Below are 20,060 nucleotides of genomic sequence, written 5' to 3' on the forward strand. Positions count from 1 at the left end.
ATTCTCATTTATAAATAAAGAAGCAGAAAAACCTTAACTTCCTAAAGTTATACCACTAATAAGTGGTAGACCTTATCATCAAATCCAAGCAAGTCTGGCTTGAGTCTGTGCTCTGAATGACTAAGTCTTAGTGCTTGCCATGATGGAAGGGGCAGGGAGTTTCTCAAGCCGGCAGTTGGGTACACAGACTTTTTTTTTATTGTTTCATTCATATTTATATGCTTATGTTTATTTTTATATTTAACTTAATTAAAATTTTAAAAGAGAAATAAAAAAAGTTAAGCCACCTGAGAAGGAAAGTAAGAACATAACCTCCCTAACTATATTTACATTCTAAATGGAATTTTAGGACATCAACACTATTAATGTTCCCTTTTTTTTTTTTCACACTGCCCTGCCCCTCCCTTCTTTTTTTTTTTGAGACAGGGTCTTGCTCTGTTGCCCGTGCTGGAGTGCAGTGGCATGATGACTGCTCACTGCAGCCTTGACCTCCCGGGCTCAAGCCATCTGCCCACCTTGGTCTCCCGAGTAGCTGGAACTACAGGTGCACACCACCACACCCAGCTAATTTTTGTGTTTTGTAGAAACAGGATCTCGCCAGGTTGCCCAGGCTGGTCTCCAACTCCTGGGCCCAAGCGATCTGCCTGCCTTGGCCTCCCAAAGTGCCAGGTTTACAGGCAAGAACCACCATGCCCAGCTTCAACATTATTAATTTTCTATAACATATTTCCTAGATAATACTAATAAAGCATGAAATATTAAAAACTTGGATAGGTGAGTTGTTATTAATCTTATATATCTTGATCTGGGTGGTAGTTACAAGGGTGTGTTCATCTGGTGGTGATTCATCAAGCTATACACTTTTGATTTGTTCAATTCTTTATAGGTATTTCAACTTAAATAATTTTTTTTTTTTTTTTGAGACAGGGTCTTGCTTTGTTGCACAGGTTAGAACTCAGTGGCTCTATCTCTGCTCACTGCAGTCTTGATTTCTTGGGCTCAAGCAATCTTCCCACCTAGGCCTTCCTCGTGGCTGGGACTGTAGGCACGCACCACCATGCTTGGCTAATTTTTAATTTTTTTTAGAGATAGGGTCTCGCTGTGTTGCCCAGGCTGGTCTTGAACTCCTGAGCTCAAGTGATCTACCCGCCTCGGACTCCCAAAGTACTGGGATTACAGGTGTGAGCCACCTTGCCCAGTAAAATTCTTTAAAGATAGAATAAGATATATACATACACATATATATACACCTATGTATGCACATATATATACATATATATATACACACATATATGCACATATATATAAAATAATAAGATATAAAAAATAGAATTAAAAAAATAAATTAGCGAGGCATGGTGGTACATGCCTGTAGCCCCAGCTGCTTGAGCCCAGGAGTTTGAGACTGTAGTGAGCTATGATTGCACCACTGCATTCCAGCCTGGGCAACAGAGTGAGACCCTCTCAAACAAAAGGACTAAAAATATTAGATAAGATTTTCTTAAATTCCAAAGGTTTCTTATTGCAGCTACATTATGTATGTATTTGTTGGGATGATTAAAGGGCTATAAAATAGGTTATAAAATGATTGGCTGGCTTTTTGAGATGTTACTTCATTGAAAAGGCTGTAAAAAGAATAAGGAAGCTGTTTATATACTGATATGGGAGATTTTCTAAGATATAAATTATTAGGTTAATAAAAGAACAAACAGGAGACAGCACCATGTGTATAATAATCTACCTTTCTTGTAAAGGAGAGAAAAATAAGAATCTATGTTTGTTATTTGTTTATGCCTAAAGAAACTCTGAAGCAGGCATAAGAAATTAGTAGCTGCGGTTACCTGGGAGTGTAGTGGGGATGGAGACTGTGTTGATATGAAATAGGGATGGCAGGAAGTCTTTTCACTGTATTTACCATTTTAGTTCTTTTTAAACCATGTAACTATACAAGCTATTCTAAGTAAATAAATATTGACTGATTTTTTTTTTTTTTTTTTTTGAGATGGAGTTTCACTCTGTTGTCCAGGCTGGAGTGCAGTGGCGCAATTTCAGCTCACTGCAACCTCTGCCTCCCAGGTTCAAGCAATTCTCCTTCCTCAGCCTCCCAAGTAGCTGGGATTATAGGCATGCAGCACCACACCCGGCTAATTTTTGTGTTTTTAACTAGAGGCGGGGTTTCACCATGTTGGCCAGGCTGGTCTCGAATTCCTGACCTCAAGTGACTGCCCATGTCAGCCTTCCAAAGTGTTGGCATTACAGGTGTGAGCCATGATTTTTAAAAGAAAGCATGTTTAGCATATCTCCGTTAGGTAAATTCAGATTTATACTCTTTTATTTTGGGACTTACATTTGATTATTTGTTGGATATAGGATGTTTCCATTTCTTGAGATTTGGTCATATAATCTCTTGAAATAGAGAAATTTTGGGGATACTATATCATTTTAAGGGCTTATGTTCAAAGAGGACTTTTTCAGTTAAATTCCCCAAATCTTTCCAGCATCTCCCCTTTTCCAGGACCATTTTAATTCTTTTTAAAATTACTTTTTGCTCTTTTGGATGTTGTGCATTTATAGGCAGAAGTTTCCTTTCCAATGAGATGTTAATAATATGACCTTATATTTAAACAGTTTTAGAATTAAAAAGGTGTTTTGTTACTGTGACTGAGCTTTCTGATATCATTTAGTTAAAAAATAGGAAAAGCCAATGTTTAGGTGGCCAAACTTTCCTTTTATTCTTCTTTGTTGAGACGGTCTCACTCTGTCACCTAGGCTGGAGTGTAGCGGCATGATCTGGGCTCACTACAACTTCCACTTCCTGGGCTCAAGCGATCCTCACATCTCATCCTCCCAAGTAGCTGGGACTACAGGTGTGCACCACCATGCCTGGCTAATTTTTTTGGTTTTTTGTAAAGATGGGTTTTGCCATATTGTCCAGGCTGGTCTCAAACTCCTGGGCTCAAGCAATCTGTCCACCTTGGCCTCCCAAAGTGCTGGGATTATAGGCATGAGCCACTATGCCCAGCCATGAATGGATTTTTGTCATTATCTTAGGATTGGGTTAGTATTGTGTGAGTGGGCTTGTTATAAAAGTGAGCTTGGCCCCCTCTTGCTGTCTCCCTGTCTCATGCTCTCCTTCCTTTCCATGTTCTGCCATGGGGTGCTGCAACAAGAAGGCCCTCACTAGATGATGGCACCTTGAAACGGAACTTCTTAGCTCCCAGAATTGTGAGAAATACATTTCTTTTCTTTATAAATTACCCAATCTGTGATATTGTGGTATAGCAACACAAAATGGATTAAGACAGAAAATTGCTACCAAGAAGTGGGGGTGTTGCTGTAACAAACACCTGAAAATGTTAAAGCAGCTTTGAAACTGGGTAATGGGTAAAGAAGAATTTGGAGGAGCAGGCTAGAAAAAGCCAGTTGTGGTAAATTGAGCATTAATGGTGATTCTGGTGAGAGCTCCGAAGAAGGGGAGACGTGTATCAAAAAATCTGAAAACCTTAGAGATTACTTAAGTGTTCATGATCAAAATATTGGTAGAAATAGGGATAGTAAAGGCCATTCCGATGAGCTCTCAGATGGAAGAGAGAAATATCTTACTGTAAACAGGAGTAAAGGTCATCTTTGTTATGAAGTGGGAGAGAACATGACTGTTCTGTGTCCTTGCCCTAGGTCTTTATGGAAGGCAGAATTTAAGAGTGATGAGCTAGGATATCTGGTGGAAGAAATTTTTAAACAAAATATTGAAAGAGCTACATAGCTGTTTGTAACTGCATACAATAAGATGCGAGAGGAGAAAAATGACCTAAAGGTGGATTTATAATTAAAAGAGAAACAGAAAGGAAAGATTTGGAAAATTTGCAGTCTGGCTATGTAAAGAGTGAAAAGGCATGTTTAAGAGAGCAAGCCAAGGGTGTGGCCAAGTAACTGTTTGCTAAGGAGATTAGTATGGATAGGAGGGAGCCAAGTACTTATCATCAAGAAAATGGGAGAGTAACTCTGAAGCCATTTCAGAGATCTTCAAGGCTATCCCTGTCATCACAGGTGCAGACCTCTAGGAAGACAGAACAATTTTGAGTCAGGGCCAGGGCACCCTTTGGCACCTTTCATGGGCTTGATGCCTAGGGCTGCCCCTATCTCTGTTACCTGCATTCTGTTGCAACACTGCCCTAGCTGTGGCTCAAGTGGGCCCAGGTGTTGCTGAACCTGCTGCTCTGAAAGGTACAAGCCATAAACTTCGGTGGTGTACACTTGGTGATAATTCTGTCACCAAATTCAAGAACCGTGGGGCCATGGCAGCCTCCACCTAGATTTCAAAGGATGTCATGGATAGGCGGGGGGCCCAGACAGAGATGTGTAGGAGAGGCAGAGCCACTACTGAAAGTTCCCACTAGAGCAGTGCCTAGTGAAGCTGTGGGAATGAAGCAGCCCCCAAGACCACAGAACTATAGGGCCACCAGCATATAACTGCACCCTGGAAAGGCTGCAGGCATAAGACTCCAACCTGTGAGAGCTGCTGGGTGGACTGAGTCTAGGAAAGCTATAGAGGTAGGGCTGCCTGAGGCCTTTGTGAGCCCAACCCTTTCCCCAGTGGGCCCAGCCTCTGTCCTAGTGTGCCCAGGATTTTGGACATGGCGTCAAAGGAGATTCTTCTCCAGCTTTAAGACTTATTGTTGTTTTTCTTGGGACCACCAGTTACCCCTCTTTTCCTCATCCCTATTGGAATGAGAGTGTCTGTCCTATGCCTGTGCCTTGTGTTTTGGAAAGTTGGTAACTTGTTTTAACAGGCTCACACTTGGAGGGAATTTACTTCAGGATGAATCATGCCTTGAGTCTCACCTATATCTGATTTAAATGAGACTTTAGTCTTTTGAGTTGATATTGGAATGAGTTAAGACTTTAAGATTATTGGGATGGAATCTTTGCATTTTGCATTGTGAGAAGGACATGAATTTTGGGGTGCTAGGATGGAATGTTAAGGTTTGCATGTGTCTGCCATAGTTCATGTGTTGGAAACTTAATCCCCAATGCAACAGCATTGGGAAGTGGGGCCTAATAAGAGGTGATTATTAGGTCATGGATTAATGTTATCTTGGGAGTGGGTTTGTTATAGAAGTGAGTTCTGTCCTGTCTTGCTCTCCCCTTCTCTTGTGCTCTCTTACCCTTTTGCCTTCTGCCATGGTACGTGGTATGATGCAGCAAGAAGGCCCTCACCAGATGCTGGCAACTTGATGTTGAACTTCTCAGCCTTCAGAACTGTGAGATAGATAGATTATATATATATATAGTTATAAAGTATTCAGTCTAAGGTAATCTGTTTATAGCAATACAAAACAAACCAGTATTTCAGCTATAGAATAAAATGTTTGCAAGATTTAGCAAACATAAACGTTTACTTGGTTTTAGAGAATTTGAGGTACATTTCTTAATCTACATAAAATTGAAAACTCAAATATGTTGTAATAGGTTAGGGATTACACCAGTCATAATGATGCCATAGTTGCCTTATACCCTGAGAGAATGAGCAATTTTAACAAATAGGATTTTCTGAGCAGTTGAAAATTTATAACTTTTATGCCCAAATCAGTTTTGGACAGAAAGTTAAACATTTCCTGTCATCTTAAATAGAACAAAGGGCATAACCTTCTCTTAGTGACCTAGTTGCATTTACTAATATAATTATGCATTTAAGGGGATTAGAGGTTATAAAGTTTGTGCCCCGGGGCTAAATGACTAAATTATCATGATTTAAAGTTTCCTGATATATGAATTTTGTAATGTTTTGATTCTTCTGGGTTTTATTTTCTGTGTCAGCTATTCTTATAGAAACTAAATAGCAACATACATGTAAATACAGATCTGTGAGGAAGCATGTGAATTTTACATTACGTGAACTTGCCCATCTGCTTCTGCTACCACACTTCTCTTTTTTCCTTCTTGGTTAACAAGTGAATACCACCTAAAGTGGTATTATTGAGGTCTTTGGTAAATATATTCCTGAAACCTTTTAGAAAAATGTTAAGAGATTTTATATAAAGACCAGGTCACAAATGGCCATGAAATCTCTTCACCTGTTCTTTACCATATGTTATTTTTGTATAACATTTTCACGTTAACTATGTAGCTACATTTATTGGAAAATACAAGTACCTTCATAGTTATTTCAGCAAACATTTATCAGTCTTCTACTACTAAGTAAAAGAACCCCTTCTACTACTACTTTTCTAGGTGACGGAGATGAAAAAACAGGTGTCTGAATTTTTGAAACCTAAAGTCTATTTGAATAAGACAATAAAAAACTGTTAAGTATAGTGTTATATTTTAGTAGCAGTGTATACCTGGTGTTAAATGATATTATAGAGGAGGATCATCTAATTCAGCATATCAGTTTGATAATACTGTGGTAATAACTCCAAAACCACAGTGCCTTGTAGCAGCAAAGATTTATTTCTTGCTCATGTTACATGTTTAGGTAGATGGCAGCTCTGTCCATAGTTGTTCTCCTTTCAGGGGTTCAGGCTGAAGGAGCAGCTCCTATCTGGGACATGTATGTTCTGGTGGTTGAAGGAAAAGAGCTATCCAGAACAGAACCATGGAATTATAGTTAAAAAAGGGGAACATGTTATTCAACACACACTTTATTGGGCAAAGCAAGTCACGTGGCCATGCATAATGCAATTGGTTAGGGAAGTATAATTAATACTCATATAGGAGAAGCAGTAGAATAATTGAGTACAGTAATACATTCTACTACACTCAGCTTCGTTCCCAACTTCCCAAGTGAAAATTATATAGCTTTTTTTTTTTTTTTTTAAAGACAGAGTCTCACTCTGTTGCCCAGGCTGGAGTGCAGTGGCATGATCTTGGTTCACTACAACCTCCGCCTCCCAGGTTCAAACGATTCTTCTGCCTCAGTCTCCTGAGTAGCTGGTATTACAGGTGCCCACCACCTTTCCCAGCTAGTCTTTGTATTTTTTTTTTTTTTTTTTTTTTGAGTTGGAGTCTCGCTCTGTTGCCCAGGCTGGAGTGCAGTGGTGTGATCTTGGCTCACTGCAAGCTCCACCTCCCAGGTTCACGCCATTCTCCTGCCTCAGCCTCCCGAGTAGCTGGGACTACAGGCGCCTGCCATCACGCCTGGCTAATTTTTTGTATTTTTTTAGTAGGGACGGGGTTTCACCATGTTAGCCAGGATGATCTCGATCGCCTGACCTTGTGATCCGCCCGCCTTGGCCTCCCAAAGTGCTGGGATTACAGGCGTGAGCCACCGCACCCTGCCGAAAATTATGTAGTTTTGGGAACCATCAAGTAAAAATGCATTATAGCAGAAATAAAGCTGTTTTCCAGTCCCTTATGAGCATTCTAATATCCATAAGTTAAATTGCTTGTGTCTCCCTTGAAGATGAGAGAAGCTGTAAAGAAATTATAATTTGAAGTAATGTTCTTTTTATGGGAGATGGAGGACTATATCATTGACACACTACTTGGTATCTTTTTTGAATAACTCTGACATCGAGTTATGAGGTTCAATAATAAGTTTTTTTTCTTTTCACATCTCTTCAATCTACTTTATGTTACCCATTAATCGATTGCTTTGTCATGGACTGAATCTATACAATCATATTTTCAAGCTAAAATCCGGGGTAGATTAGTTCATGGGGTCAAACATTAGCATATTTAAAATAGGAAGTGACATGAATTATGTAGCATTTGCTTATTGGGCATCTCTTTCTTTTATGAGACAGAGTCTCACTCTGTCGCCCAGGCTGGAATGCAGTGGCACAATCTCCACTCACTGCAACCTCTGCCTCTCGGGTTCAAGTGATTCTCCTGCCTCAACCTCCTGAGAGCTGGGATTACAGGCATGCGCCACGATACCCAGCTAATGTTTGTATTTTTAGTAGAGATGGGGTTTCACCATGTTGGCCAGGCTGGTCTTGAACTCCTGACCTCAAGTGATCTGCCCACCTCAGCCTCCCAAAAGTGCTGAGATTACAGGCGTGAGCCACCGTGCCCGGCCAGGCATCTCTTTATTGAGCATCTCCTATGTGGCATATTTGCCAGCTGACTGGGATATAGGAGTGAAAGATATGATCCTTGCTTTTAGGGATTCTACATAAGTGGACATGTCTCTGGATAATACCACTACTGGGAAATAATTGCCAAGAGAGGTACTAGTCAAATGATCCGCAGTTGAAGTGTTTAGGATGGAATGACCAATGATAAGATGGTGAAGAAAGAGTGGTTAGAATGGTTTCTCCACAGGTGACAGCTGAAACAAGTCTTGAAAGAAGAGCAAGACTTTGTCATGCAAATGAGGGGAAGTACATTCTAGGCAGCACTAATATATATCATGAGTGATAGCATGAAGGAGTAAAAGCAGTGGTGGTTTATAAAAACTGAGTGATTTTTGTGAATCATATAGGAGAGAGGACAGGAGATGAGGCGGAAAAGGTAGATTTGGACCAAGTGTTGAAGGACTTTAGTGTAATGCTGCTTTTTCCTTTAGGAACAGGTGGTGAGGAGTTTGATAAGATTTTAAGTAATAGAATCACATGCTTAAATCTTTGTTTTTAGAATAGCAGTCATGGTGATAATGTGGAAGACATTGGCTTTGTGCCTAGAGGCAAGGGGACTTGGTAGAGTGATTCAGTAAAGAGGACAGTTAGAGGTAAATTCTTGGTGTGTAGCCAAATCATCTGGATAGAGGGAGATAGACTTGGGAGTTATCAGCCCATGTAGTGAAGGTTACAGGAAATACACTCCCAGGGAAGTTTGTATATCGCTAGAAAAGTAGAGGCTGGGGAAGAACCCCGGGGATGACCAGCATTTGAACAGCTGGCAGGGAAAAAAGAAGGCAGACTTAAAAGACCATCCAGAGAAGTAGGAGGATGAGGAGAGATTAGTGTGAAGTACAAAGCAGGGGAGAGTTTTTGAGAAGAGAGTTGTGAATAGCCCTCAAATGCTATATTATAAGAGTTGAAAGTAGTCCTTGGACTTGTCAGGTAGGGGTCTGTCTCATCAATGGCTTGAGGGCTGGCTGTTCAGTAGAGTGATGAATGTGGAAGGTCGCCGGCAGTTGGTTAAGAAGGCAGTGAGTTAGGGAGTGTGACAGTTCTGTACATGCATTACTATAAGTGGATCCGGAGAGTAATTAAGTTATTTCCATAAGAAAGGTAGTGTTTGTATACTTCAGTGATGATCATTTGTTTTTCTCCAGTTTTAATTGTTGCTGCTCCCAAGGAGCCTGTGGTGATTCTGCCCTTGTATGTCGGGGGAAATGTGGCATTAAAAAAGCAGTACAGGTCAGGCACTCTGTCCAGATTAATTTCTCAATAGAGTTATGTGTAAATTGAAATCTTACTGAGTTGAATAAGTTTGTGCAAATGGGATGTTGGTAAGGAAAAAATTATTCAATGACACTTGTTAAAGCATGGTAAGGAAGATTTATTCAGGACCATTGAGATAGGTATAGAAACCACTGCAGTGGGGTGTGGGGATTGCGGGGCGAGGTTAGAGAGAGACTGGGCTCACTCTGAATACAGCATGGGCAATTGGGAATCTATAGCCAAGGACCAGTGTGAGGGTAAGTGGATGGAAAATTACTAAGAGGAAACATCAGGGGTAAGGGGGATTCTGGCTAAACCGACTTAACAGGATTCTTGGTGGAGTCAGGCCAGGGTGTTCAGACATCACCTGAGGGATGGTAGATAATGAGGAACCTGATCATACATCAAGGATGATCAGATGTCGAGGTTGAGGGGGTTCTGGCTAAACTGACTTAGCAAGGTTCTTTGGCTAAAACTGGATTTTACAAGGAAGTACACAGATGAGCCTAGAAGAAAGTTCATAAGCCTGAGTAAAGTTTGGCCAAGCAAAGAATCTTTGTCAACATGAGTCACATTGTTAAAAATATATGGAAATGTTACAACTCTGTAATTCAACACAAATTAGAAATTCAGCAGCTATAGATGATATTCCCATAGATTTTTTGATGTTCTGAGTTCTTTTTTTCTTTATCAAGTCCAAAATGTCATGTTCTGAGTTATTTTTGTTTGTTTGATTTGTTTTGTTTTGTTTTCGAGATGGAGTCTCACTCTGTCGCCCAGGCTGGAGTGCAATGGTATGCTCTCGGCTTACTGCAACCTCCGCCTCCTGGGTTCAAGCGATTCTCCTGCCTCAGCCTCCCAAGTGGCTGGGATTATAGGTGCCCGCCACCACTCCCAACTAATTTTTTTATTTTTAGTAGAGACAGGGTTTCACCATGTTGGCCACGCTGGTCTCGAACCCCTGACCTTAGGTGATCCACCTGCCTCAGCCTCCCAAAGTGCTGGGATTACAGGCATGAGCCACCGTGCCCAGCCAATCGTGTTCTGAGTTCTTAAAGCCAGAAACTTATCTTTGCATTTCTGATGATAGCAAAAATTAATTCTATGAAAAGTTTGTGTGTGTATATGTGTAAATATGTATGTGGATAGCTAAGTATACATTCAGCTCTTACTATGTCCAAAGCATATGAATGAGAGGCTAAGGACTGCTTACTATGGGGAAGAATGATTGTTACTTTACATTTGGCCAAGATCATAGATCTTATAACAAAAGGATTAAATGTTTTAGTATTGATCCTGATGAACACCTGACTTTTAAAGAAGGGTTATAAGAGCTTATAAACCAAGGTTAAGAAAAAAAAGTGGAACACTGTGGTAAAATATTAATCTTTTTGCAGTAGATATATATTTTGTGAATTATCAAATTCTACCTAATTTTATGTTATTTTAATCACTTATTTTCTATTTGTATAATTTCGTAGTTTTCTAGTTTTGCATTCTTGTTTTTATAATAGGTGCTAAATATGTGAGTTTGTTAAAATGTACTTTCAATGTTAAGTAAAAATGAAACCATCAAGCAATTATTAAACACGTAAGACTAATAATTCTCCTGAATTTATACCATATAAAATAAGGTCATGTATATGGAAGTATTTTATAAACTAGGTAGCTAGAAATTAAGTCGTTATTTTTAAGTAGAAGATAAGTTATTAAATATTCACTGTAAATTTTAAGAACATAATTAAGTTGCTTTGGAGCAAAGGGGTCACATAAAATAATTTCAATTTTAGAAAACAATATCCACGAATATAAAGATAATAAGGATATACTGAAATATATATGTATTAGATACATTTTCTGGGTTCTAGGATGGAAAAACTTATTTGGACAGGGGATGGGGGAAGAGGAATGGCTTTTTATGAGTTTTAGCCCAGTATAAATATAGCAGCAGTCTTACTTTTAAAAAATTGGATGGACGCGTTGGCTTACGCTTGTAATCCCAGCACTTTGGGAGACTGAGGTGGGCAGATCACTTGATGTCAGGAGTTCAAGGCCAGCCTGGCCAACATGGCGAAACCCCATCTCTACTAAAAATACAAAAAAAAATTAGCTGGGCATTGTGGAGCATGCCTGTAATTCCAGCTACTTGGGAGGTTGAGGCAGGAGAATCTCTTGAATCCAGGAGGCAGAGGTTGCAGTGAGCCGAGACTGCACCACTGCACTCCAGCCTGGGCAACAGAGACTCCATCTCAAAAAGAAAAAAAAAAGGATCATTTTATTTAGTATATGTAGTAGCTCTGAGCCTTTGTACTCTTTACTTGCACAATGTTTTCTATTGTAAAGCATGTATGTCAAAACCCAGAATCTGCACTGTCACTTCCTTATTGTAAATATGGCTCTGCTACTAAGATAACATCCCTGAAACAGGGTGTAAATTTCTCAGGGTCTTGAAAAACAGTTTGAGAAGGGGGAAAAAAAAGTTAAGGTATGAATAATTTTCTGAGTTATGACTCTTCTTTTAAAGTTCATTTCGATAAACTATCAAATAAATTTCTATTTCAACAGAAAATCCAAAAATTGCTTTTTTTTTTTGCATAGCATCTGAATTGGCTCAGATTAAGTATTTAAAAATTATAATTTTTTTTTTTTTTTTTTGAGACGGAGTCTCGCTCTGTCGCCCAGGCTGGAGTGCAGTGGTGCAATCTCGGCTCACTGCAAGCTCCGCCTCCCGGGTTCACGCCATTCTCCTGCCTCAGCCTCCCGAGTAGCTGGGACTACAGGCGCCCGCCACTGCGCCCGGCTAATTTTTTGTATTTTTAGTAGAGATGGGGTTTCACCGTGGTCTCGATCTCCTGACCTCGTGATCCGCCCACCTCGGCCTCCCAAAGTGCTGGGATTACAGGCGTGAGCCACCGCGCCCGGCCCAAAAATTATAATTTTAATGAATAGTAGAAATCTCTCATATTTGAACCAATTTATATCTTTTACTAAACTTTAGAGTTGAAACTGATTCATTAATTTTAATAGATCTGTTTATTAACGATCTATTAATGATCTCAAATTTTGCTTGATATTTTAGATGAAAAAACAGTACTTAACAGATAAATCAAAAACAGTATTAAAATGTAAGAAGTATAACAGGATATTTTAGTGGCCTGTCTTTTTATTGTGTTCAAAGGGAAGTGTTTGAACTTGTTACAGCTTTAATTGCATGTCAATTATCTGCAAGTATCTTACTTAAAAAGAAAATAAGTGAATTAAGCTAACTAGTGACATTTATCTTTAACAACAGAGCACTTTGATTTGAAGAACAAAATTTTGTAATAATTGTGTTGAGTAAATATTTAGATGCGACCTTCTTAGTGATATTTTTATATAAAACACCTTTATTTTGATGGTATTGATTTTACTATTTATACTTTTTATATATAAATGCTTTAAGTAAGAGCAATGTCTATCTTCTTCTCCATGTAAACTTATAAGTAAATTAGCTGAAACAGTCATTGTTAGAAATCATCCTTGCCTAAATTTAAAAAAAAACATAGTTAAAAAACTACAGTAGTGACATTAATTATGTGCTGTCACATTTGCCTGAATTATTTTAAGTTAGGGGACTGTCTTATTTGCTTCTGTGTTTATCGTTCTTAGTTTAATTAGTATTGAATAGGTTTTAACAGTTAGGTTTTATATTTTCTCTTTATATCTCCTCAGTATTGGTTTTGTCTATTCTGTTTCACTTAAATTATATCTTCATCTATAGGGGATTTTATATTCTATAGTGTGTGTTCCTTTAAATTGACCATGATGAATTCTGAGTGTGTAGGTATTTGTACCATTTAAGTCGTTAACTCTTTAGAAATGTATGGACTTATTTATATTTTTTATAATATTGACAGTAAAAAATATGGGAAATTTATTAATATGTTAAACATTTGACTACACAAGCAAGTTATGTGGGCTTTTTAATTTTTTTTAAAGAGATTTAAAAAGTCTGGGCTACATTATGTTTCCCAGGCTGAACTCAAACTCCTGGATTTGACTGGGTGCGGTGACTCACGCCTGTAATCCCAGCACTTTGAGAGGCTAAGGGGGGTGGATTGCTTGAGCTCAGGAGTTGAGACCAGCCTGGGAACATGGCAAAACCCCATCTCTACCAAAAAATTGCAAAAATCAGCTGAGCGTTGTGGTGCGCACTTGTGGTCCCAGCAACTTGGGAGGCTGAAGTGGGAGGATCACTTGAGTCCAGGAGGCCGAAGTTGCAGTGAGCCAAGATCGTGCTACTGCACTTTGTCCAGGTGACAGAGTAAGACCCTGTCTCAATAAGAAAACCCAAAAAATCCTCTTGAGCTCAAGTGATCCTCCCATGTCAGCCTCCAAGTAGTTAGGACTACAGGCTTACACCCCTACACCCTATAGGCTTCTTATGTCCTTCCAGTTTTTGAGGTTCTTTTCTTCCCTGAAACTCTAGTTTTAGATCTCAGATATCAATGACTTTTTAAATTCATTAACATTTCATTTCTAGATATGAATTTCTAAAACATGTATGATATTTTATAGATTTCAAAGTGCTATTGATTCATTTAGCTAACATTGAATACTTCCTGTGTGCTGAGCTCAATTCTATAATTGATAAAAGTTTCTGTCCGTATGGAGCTGACATTCTAGTGTTCAGTATACCATCATCTGTCTTTCATCATTACCTCAGTCTATTTAGAACAAATGAGAGTGCTTCTGAAATATTGGCAGCAAATCCAGCATAATTAATTTGTCCTATTAATTTACTGTGTAATAGCAATACTTTCATACATTTTCAGAGTATTCTGGTTAAATTTTAGTTTTGTCCTCAACTACTAGCATTTGGTGAAATCTGCCCATATCTCCTTCAGTTTTATGAATTTAGATAATATACGTACCTTCTTAACCTTGTTCTTTTCTGATGGGTAAACCTTCGCTTATTTTTTAAAGCTGGTGCGGTGGCTCATGCCTGTAATCCCAACACTTTGGGAGGCTGAGGTGGGAGGATCACTTCAGCCCAGAAGTTCAAGATCAGCCTGGGCAACAAAGTGAGATCTATCTTTCTTACAAAAAAAAAAAAAAAAAAAAATTGCTGGGTGTGATGGTGTGTTCCTGTAGCCCCAGCTACTCAGGACTCTGAGATGGGAGGATCACTTTAGCTCAAGAGGTTAGGACTGCCGTGAGATGTGTTCGAGTTACTGTATTCCAGCCTGGGTAACAGAGAGAGAGACCCTTTCTTAAAAACAAAAAAACAGTTTTTTAAAGTCATCAGGAGACTTTTTAGATGAGTCACTCAGTGATTTAGTTTTGGTGGCTGTTCTTTTTATTTTCTCCCTATTCTGAAACTCACTTTTCTAACTTCTTTAGTATGCATTTTAATAGAACTTTCCAAAATTCTGTTCGTACACTATACTCTCCTGGTTCTTAATTTTCTGACAGTTTTGGCATTTCTATCTTTGTCTCCATGGTCTGTAGTTACCACAAATACTTTGTCTTTATCCTTTGGCTTTTACTGTCTTGAGTCTCTTTCAAAATTCACATACTTACAGTCTTATATTAACACTTATAAGCACTTCGTTTCAAAATTTATGTTTTTTTTATGAATTTCTCAACCATTTTAGTTCGTTTTTACTTTTTAAGTGTACACTATAGTGGTCTTTAGTATATTCACAAAATTGCGCATCTATTACCGCTACCTAATTCTAGAACATTTTCATCACTCCCAAAAGAAAGTTTGTATTCATTAGCAGTCACCCCCCCATTTTCTCCTCCCTTCAGACCCTGGCAACCACTAATCTGCTTTCTGTCTCTCTAGATTTGCCTATCTGGACATTTTGTATCGATGGAATGATACAACATGTGGTCTTTTGTGTCTGGCTTCTTTCATTTAGCATTTTCAAGCTTCCTCTAAGTTCTAGTTTATATAGGTATTGCATTGCTGGATAAAATTCCATTCTAGAGATAGCTACCACATTTTATTTGTCCATTAATCAACTGATGGACATTTGAGTTTCTATTTTCTACTTTCGGCTGTTATGAATAATGTCACTATGAAAGTTTGTGTACAAGCTTTTGTGTGAACTTGTGTTCAGCTCTCTTGGGTACATACCTTGGAATTGAATTGTTAGGTAATATGGTAACTCCGTGTTTAACATCTTGAGGAACTGCCAAAATGTTTTCCAAGGTGCCTATACCATTCCCACCAGGAATTTCTCCACTTCCTGGTCAATACTTCTTAATGTTGGTCTTTTTTGTAGCCATCAGGTGGGTATGAAATGGTATCTAATGATTTTGATTTGTATTTCTCTAATGACTAATAATCTGATAATCTAATGACTAATAATCGAGCATCATTTCATGTCCTTATCAGACATTTGTATATATCTTTTTTGGAGAAATATTGATTTATATCCTTTTGAAAAATTGGGGCTGGGCATGGTGGCTCACGCCTGTAATCCCAGCACTGTGGGAAGCTGAGGCGGGCGGATCACGAGGTCAGGAGTTTGAGACCAGCCTGGCTAGCATCGTGAAACTCCGTCTCTACTAAAAATACAAAAGATTAACTGGGCATGGTGGTGCACACCTGTAGTCCCAGCTATTTGGGAGGCTGAGGCAGGAGAATTGCTTGAGCCTGGCAGGCAGAGGTTGCAGTGAGCTGAGATCACGTCACTGCACTCCAGCCTGGGCAACAGAGAGAGACTGCGTCTCAAAAAAAGAAAAAAAGAAAAGAAAAATTGGATTATCAGTTGTATATTCAGGATATAATTCCTGTATCAGATAAATGATTTGTAAGTATTTTCTCTCATTCTGTGGGTTGTCTTGGTGGTGTTGATTGTGGTAAAATATGCATAACATAAAATGTACCATTTGTACAATTTTAAGTGTACATTTCAGTGGCATTAAGTACATTCACAGTGTTGTGTAACTATAACCTCCATTTCCAGAACTTTTTCATCATCCCAAACAGAAACACTGTACCCATTAAATAATAACTCTCCCTTTCCCCCTCCCCCAGCCTCTAGTAACCTCTATTCTACTTTCTGTCTCTAGGACTTTGCCTATTCTAGGTGCTTCAAATAAGTGGAATCATATAGTATTTGTCCTGATAGTATCTTTTAAAGTGTAAATATTTTTAATTTTGATGAAGTCCAATTTATCTATTTTTATTTTTATAAGTAATTTTTAGTAATTAAAACATTTTAAATTCATGTTGTCACTTGTGCCTTTGGTGTCATTTCTAAGAAGCCATTGCCTAATTTAAGGCCATAAACATGTATTTTAACCATTTTGAGTACTCTCTTACTTGGCTCTCCCTTCTATATTTAAAACATCCACCAATATAACTATCAAAGGTTTTATGGGAGGAGTTTTATTAAGTGTTCTGCTCTTTTTTGTTGTTGTTAAGATCAGAATAGTAGTTTTCAAACGGTAGAGTCTTCTGGGATGTTTAGTAAAATAAAAGTCCCTCAGCTGTTTTGTGTATTTGTAATAAACTTCCAGGAGACTTTGCATGATGTGGTTGAAAGAGTGTGGAATTAGGATAGTCTAGCCTAGTAATTAAGAGCATGGATCGTGGAGCCTGACTACCTGGGTGTGAATCGTGGCTGTGTCACTTCCTGGCTGATTTTGGACAAGTCACTTGTTCTCTCTGGACCTTCATTTCCTCCCTCATAGGATTGTTGCAAGGATTAGCTAGGATATAGCTGTAAAGCACTTAGAATATCTGCAAAGCACTTAGAACGATTTGGCAACAGTCACCATATAAGTATTAGCTATTATTATACCCTTTAAGTCACAGTAATGTCATTTCTAGAGACCTAATCTAAGAACATTATCAGAGATGTTACATAAAGATGTGTGTATAACAGTTTCATCACAGAGACTGATTATAAAATTAACCACATATAGTCAGTAGACATATGGTTAAATAAATTAATGAAATGTCATATAACCATTAAGTCACATTGTCAAAAATACTTAATGCCATGGGATGATATCAGTGAAAATGTCAAAAATGCAACTATATGTAGAATATGTCTCTAAAATTTTTTAAAAATTCAAGGCAAGGGGCTGGATATGGTGGCTCATGTCTGTAATCTCAGCACTTTGGGAGACCGAGGTGAGAGATCACTTGAGGCCAGGAGTTCGAGACCAGCTTGGGCAATGTAGTAGGACCCCCGTCTCTATAATTTTTTTTTTTTAATTAGCCGAGCATGGTGGCATGTGCCTATAGTCCCAGCTACTTGGGAGGCTGAAGCAGAAGGATCACTTGAGCCCAGGGTTTGGAGGTTACAGTGAGCTATGATTGTACCACTGCCCTCCAGCCTGGGTGACAGAGTGAGATCCTGTATCTTAAAAAAAAAAAAAAAGCCAGGTGCGGTGGCTCACGCCGGTAATCCCAGCACTTTGGGAGGCTGAGGCAGGCGGATCACCTGAGGTCGGGAGTTTGAGTTTCAGGACAGCCTGACCAACATGGAGAAACCTTGTCTCTACTAAAAATACAAAATTAGCCAGGCGTGGTGGTGGGTGCCTGTAATCCCATCTACTTGGGAGCCTGAGGCAGGAGAATCGCTTGAACCCGGGAGGTGGAGGTTGCAGTGAGCTAAGATCGTGCCATTGCACTCCAGCCTGGGCAACAAGAATGAAACTCCATCTCAAAAAAAAAAAAAAAAAACAAAAAACGAGGCAGGAGAGTGGAATGTTAGTCGTGTAATGCATATAAAGTAGTATGTTAAACTGTTGATGTGGTTATTCTTGGAAGCTGGGAGGTGTTATTTCAATTTTCTTCTGTACTTTATTATATTCTGATTTCAATAAGTATTTTATACTTGGAAAAACAAAATAAATTATTTTTGAAAAAGATTAAATGAAAAGCCTCATAATGTGAATAGGAAACCTGAGTTTAGTACCAGTTATGTTATTAAGTAGTTAGAAACCTTGGATTAATTTTATCTCTTCCTTGAGGAGCACAGTTTGCTTATCTGCAAAGTGATGAGTTGGGCTAAAATAGACAGTATGGTAGAGCGGTAAAGATCTGGAAGTCAGGAGTGAGGAATTAGGGATGACAGCTGTGGAGGTCACTGCAATGGGTTCATATCCTGGTTTCACCTCTTATTACCTTGGTGACTTTTGGCAAGAAATTTAGCTTCATTGTGCCTCAGGGTGTTTTTCATTTGTAAAGTGCAGATAATAATAATACCTCATATGGGGCTGTGAGAATTAAATGAGTTAATATATGTGAAGGCATACATGGCATGGCACACGGTAAAGACTAAATAAATGTTAACTAATTTTATTGGTATGTAAGCTCCTTTCTAAGCAGTCATTTATTACCAAGAATATTTTTAGTCAGGTGGGTGGTTTCTTAAATTTGTCTGTCATTTGAAAGTTTAACTAATTTTTTATTTAGGTATTTTCACGATTGCTGAAGCTGTTTGTGAAGTAGAATATTTTGGACTTTGGACTTGCTTTGTTTATTTGTCTTGTTCTTATATAGGCGGCTGCTTTGGGGCCCTAAGTTACCTCATTGACGAGGGTATTTTGTAGTTCTTTTTAGCACTAAAAATCTCATACTTGATTTTCTAGAGTGTTTTCTGACTCTCTTTGTTTTGAAACTAATGTTGTATGCAGCTTAATCTAAGTTGCATGGGCTGTTAGGTTGTAGCTATTTTTCCTCAACTGATGTTTTAATTTTAAATTTAGGAAATGGCGTAAAACCCAAGAGAATATATATTATAGCTCAGTTGACTAGCCTATTCTAGGAAAAGCTAACATTATGACATAAACTCAGCTAAAAGTTGGTAAAGCATGACCTCTAGTTTAACTCAATTGATGCATAGATGTTATTTAACTTAATCCCAGAAAAAGAAATGTAGCCAAATGCTATTAAGAGATAAATCTGAAAATCACTTTCAGAGTCAGCAACCATATTGAAATTCACTTTTGGAACTCTGAACAAAGACTGCAGAAGTGTTACTTTTATAATATTATTTTATTTCACTGTCTATATGAGATAAGTCTTCAGTGAATACTGACGCAGTTATTGTATTGCTTTGGAAATGTTGTCGGTGAGCAAGTCACTCTAGAGTACCTCACTCAGTTTATAGTTGCAGTCATAATAAAAATGATTATATTATTTCCTTATGGGGTAAGAATGGAAATTATATTTTAATATATTTATTCTTAGATCTTCAGAAGCTCTCCCCATCTCTGCATGATGTAGCTGCAGAAGCAGCCCAATGCAGGAGTCCAGTCATCATTTCTGTGTTAAGAGTGTAAGTTAGAGTAGCATTACCAGGAAGCAAAAGGTAGGAGTTTGCCACAGTTAAGGGATACAATAACAGATGCTAAGGGATACTTATAACAGATGTTAAAGGATATTCTTTGCTAATCGTAATAACTTTTGTTCATTAAATATACCTAGCTAACCCATTACAGGAGAGAGGTAGTGTGTCTTCTGGCTTGACAGTTAGGTAAAGCCAGCCCAAGACAGCTTTGTGACCTACTGATGGAGGAAAAGGCTTTTGCCTTAGGGACTGGATTTTATTTTAGGATGTTGTTTGCCTAAGGTCAAAGAATTACTACCTTATGTGTTGCAGAGATTTAACTCAATGCCTCCAAATTCCCCACGTTAACTTTTTGTATCTTCTGCTAATAACTTGGGTCCTGTTAATTACTTAGTATTTATATTTCTCTCCACATGTTTTTCTTTCTGAA

General features: G+C 38.4%; 1 protein-coding gene across 37 annotated transcripts in view; it reads left to right on the forward strand.

Moving 5' to 3' along the window:
* SLMAP (sarcolemma associated protein) overlaps nt 1–20,060 on the forward strand; it is a 167,973-nt gene that overhangs the window by 23,320 nt on the left and 124,593 nt on the right. The window lies entirely within an intron of this gene.

The sequence above is a fragment of the Gorilla gorilla genome, chromosome 2, assembly GCF_029281585.2.
Source record: "Gorilla gorilla gorilla isolate KB3781 chromosome 2, NHGRI_mGorGor1-v2.1_pri, whole genome shotgun sequence".
NCBI classification, from domain to species: domain Eukaryota; kingdom Metazoa; phylum Chordata; class Mammalia; order Primates; family Hominidae; genus Gorilla; species Gorilla gorilla.